A 4,805-nucleotide genomic window follows, 5' to 3' on the forward strand; every position below is an offset into this window, starting at 1 on the left:
TGGAACTCAAGCAGGTCAGAAAGCAGGAGCTGATGCAGAAGCCCTGGAGGGATGTTCTTTACTGGCTTGCTCAGTCCACTCTCTTATAGAACCCAAGACTACCAGCCCAGAGATGGCACCACCCACAAGGGGCCCTCCACCCTTGATCACTAATTTAGAACATGCTTTACTCCAGCTGTGTCAAGTTGACACAAAGCTATCCAGTACACATTTGAAATGTAAATAAAGAAAATAATAATAATAATAATAATAATAATAATAATAATAATAATAAAAGAATAGTTCCCCCTAATTCATCAAGTGGCATTTCTTTCATATGTGAATGGCTATATCTTGTTAATGGGGTCTGTGGTGTAACTCTATAATTAATATTTATATATTATCTACAGTATGTATTATTATGGAAAAATAATTGTATATTATAAAATTGAATGTTTTAAAGCATTCAAGTAAACCAAAAATATTTCCTCAAAAAAAAAAACAAACAAACAAATTGGTAACTCAAGTTTGGAGTCATTCTAGACAACACAAGGTATGAGTCAACCCAGGGAAACAGGTCTCTAAAGATACCTCTAGCCGAGCGTGGTGGCGCACGCCTTTAATCCCAGCACTTGGGAGGCAGAGGCAGGCGGATTTCTGAGTTCGAGGCCAGCCTGGTCTATGAAGTGAGTTCCAGGACAGCCAGGGCTATTCAGAGAAACCCTGTCTCGAAAAAAAAAAAAGATACCTCTAAATTGGGATAATATTTTATGTAATTCTTGTCCTAGGAACCAGACTTATAAAAGATAGGATTTAAAATGTTTCTTACTTCTTTTTTAAAAAGATTTATTTATTTATTTATTTACACTGCAGCAGCCTTCAGACACACACTAGAAGAGGGTATCAGATCCCAGTACAGATGGTTGTGAGCCACCATGTGGTTGCTGGGAATTGAACTCAGGACCTCTGGAAGATCTGTCAGTGCTTTTAACTGTGGAGCCATCTCTCCAGTCCACAGTGTTTCTTTAATAAGGTATTAAAACCTGCATCATCATGTGTTCATATACAAGAACTGGCAGCCAAACTTTAACACGAAAGTGTTGCACTTGGTTGGTTTTGTGCCGGGCGTGGTGGCACACGCCTTTAATCCCAGCACTTGGGAGGCAGAGGCAGGCAAATTTCTGAGTTCAAGGAGAGCCTGGTCTACAAAGAGAGTTCCAGGACAGCCAGGACTATACAGAAAGACCCTGTCTCAAAAAAAAATTGGTTTTGCTTTCCAAAATTATGGTTATGCTCTGATATTGCAAAAGAAAAATTTAAAACTTATAGTTAAATATATATAAACCAATGGAACATTGGCAGCTTTAATCACAAGCTCAAGATTTTAATTCCCCTTGTAACTCACCCATATTTGTGATTAAGAAAAAATCAGGCAAGTGGAAATTATTGCAAGATTTATAAGAGGTTAATGAAACTATGGAACTTATGGGAGCATTACAATCTGGGTTATCTACTCCAGCTGCCATTCCAAGAAATGCATATAAAATTATTATAAATTTAAAAGATTGTTATTATACTATTCCTTTGAATCTTGATGATTGTAAAAGGTTTGCATTTTATTGGCCTGCTTGTAATTTTAAAGAACCCATGAAGTGATATCATTGGAAAGTTTTGCTTCAGGGAATGGCTAATAGTCCTACATTATGCCAAAAATTTGTTGCTGCTTCAATACAAGAAGTTAGTACTTTGATTCCTTCAGTGTATATTATTCATTATACGAATGATTTTTTATTAGGTGATCCCTCTGAAGGGGTTTTACTACAAGCCTTTGCTCTTATACAACAGACTTTAAAATCTTTGGGATTAGTTGTTGCTCCAGAAAAGTTTCAATGACAATAAATATCCTTTTCAGTATTTGGGACATCGGTTATATCCTAAACAAATTGTGGCACAGAAAGTTCAAATAAGAAAGGATAACTTACTTACTTTAAATAATTTTCAAAAGCTGCTAGGAGATGGTAATTGGCCAAGAAATCACCTTAAGCTCACCATAGGAGAACTGAAACCTCTGTTTGATAGTCTCAAGGAGGACACAAATCCTAAATCCCTTCACAATTAACTGATGAGGAATAAATAGCTTTGCTGAAAGTAGAGGAAGCTATTAGCCAACAACAGATACATTATATAGACTATGACTAATTGTTGGTTGTTTGTGTTCTTGTTACTTTTCATGTGCCCACAGCAGTTCTTTGACAAAAGGAACCATTAATGTGGAATCATCTTTCTTCATCTCCAAGTGAAGTCTTAACACCCTATTATGAAGCTGTTGCTGTATTAATACAGAATCATAGGATAGAACCATGGAAACATTTTGGGAAAGAACCTGATGAAATATTTATTCATTATTCCAAACAGCAATTAAATTGGCCATTGCAGAATACTGATATTTAGCCTACTGCATGTGCAAACTTTTAAGGCAAAATTGATAATTATCCAAAAAACAAGTTGCTATAATTTGCCTCCATGCATGCTTTTGTATTTTCTCTAAATTTATGCAGGCAGCCCATAGAGAATGTGCTTACTGTATTTCCAGATGGTTCATCTAATGGGGAGGCAGCATATGTAATTGGATCACATGTTCATGGTTCATATAATAGATCACATGAGGTGAATCCCCTCACCCTGCATCAGCACAAATAATTGAATTTCATTCTGTAGCCACTGTTTCTGAAATGCTAAAAATTCAAGCTTTTAATTTGTATACTGATAGCCAGTATATATAGCTCATGGTTTACAACTGCTTACAACTGTTCCTTTTTTAGATACTGCTAATTCTCAAATTTTGCAATTATTTATGCAAATATGCAGAGATCAAACTGTTCCTTACTTTATAGGACATTTAAGAGCTCATACTGGATTGCCCAGACCCCTTAGTGAGGGCAACAATACTACAGCAGATATGTACACTAAGCAGATTATAGGCTTTAAACAGCAACAATTAGCCAAATAATCTCATTCTTTACATCATCAAAATAGTAATAGTAATAGCTTGAGATAACAATATGGTACTTCTAGAGAATATGCATGTCAAATTGTAAAGACTTATCCTCAATGTCCTCAATTTCTACCTGTACACATAATGGTGTTAATCCTCAAGGATTCATACCTAATCAATTATGGCAAATGGATGTTATCCATATTTCTGATTTAAAAAATTAAAATATGTACATGTGAATACTGACATCTTCTCAGGTTTTCTTGTTGCAACTGCTTTAACAGGAGAAGCAACTAAAAATGTAATTACTTATTGCCTACTATTCTGGATGTTCCAAATCAGATTAAAACAGAAAATGGAACTGCTCTTGCAGTCAGACATTTGAGATATTTTGTCGACAATTTAATATTACCCATATTGTTGGTATTCTTTATAATCTTCAAGGACAATGTATTGTGGTACAGGCCCATGGAACGTTAAAACAATATCTTCATAAAATAGAAATGGGGAAATTATATCCCTATACACAACAAAATTATTTAAATAATTCTCTTTTATCTTAAAACTTTTTTAATTTGGATGCCAAGGAACTCCCTGCTGAGTCTCTATGGCACCCTACAACTAGTCATATTTATGCCTAGGTAAAATGGAAGGATACACATTCTGGCATATGGCATGATTCCAGTCAGGTTTTAATATGGGGAAAAGGGCATGTTTGTGGTTTTTTTCCCCCACAGGATGCTGAAGGAGCATGGTGCCTTCCAGAGTGATTGGTGAGACATAATGATGCTGGGACAAGGAGTGATGCTGAATGCCCAGAGAGTGGTGACGGGAAGCTGTATAGGGCATATGTTCCTGATTGACCTTTGCTTGCCTATATCCCAGACTGGACAAGCTGCCTTGCCTCAAACTTTTAGACCTTGTGGGACAGAGAACATGGAGACTGTCGAAACTGCCTTTGAAAATTAATCAAATAGAGAAGTTGTTTTAAAATGACCCTTCTCTTTTCTTCATTGTTACCAGTTATTCTGACTCAATTATGAACTGGGCTGAAAATCATTACAATATTGGGGAAAAAAGGAAATAACAATATTCAGTTGGAGGGATGGTACAAGACATTTTCAGAGACATATTTGAAAATATACAACTGCATTTGCAGTGGATAAAATTGAGATAGGATCTGGATTTCAAACAAATGTTAGTGCATGTGTTAAGGCTCCTAATCTTTTATTAATTAGTCATGCTAAAATTACTTTTGTTTCTTCTACAGTATTTAATGATTGTACACTTTCTAATTGTGTTAGTGGATTGAAATCTGGCATGTATGTTATGGTGGTCTATCAACCAACTTTTATTTTATTGCCTATGAGCATTACAGGACCTTGGTATTCTGAAAAAAAGCTTGCAAGTACTGGAAGAAGTGAGTCAGGATTTAAGCAGAAGAAGAGGGTAGTGGGCACCACTGCTTTTGCAATTGCTTTGACACAAGAAGTTAAGACAGCTACTTTTGTTAACCATTTAGCAAAATGTTACTAATGCTCTGAGTATTCAAGAGGATTTAGATAGGCATTTGGAACAATGAATTGATGCTCTTTATGGTACTATTCAACTTATTGGAGAAGAGGTTCAGAGTTTAAGAGTAAGAAGCCATCTCAAGTGTCATGATAAATACTAATGGATTTGTGTCACTTCTAACATTTACAATGACAGTCACTATAATTTGGAGAAAATTCAAAGATACTTGCTGAGTATTTGGCATAATTCTAACACCTCTCTGGATGTTTTAACTTTGCATAATGATATTATAAATTTAAAGAATGCTACTCCACTG

Source organism: Mus pahari, chromosome X (genome assembly GCF_900095145.1).
Source record: "Mus pahari chromosome X, PAHARI_EIJ_v1.1, whole genome shotgun sequence".
Classification (NCBI taxonomy): domain Eukaryota; kingdom Metazoa; phylum Chordata; class Mammalia; order Rodentia; family Muridae; genus Mus; species Mus pahari.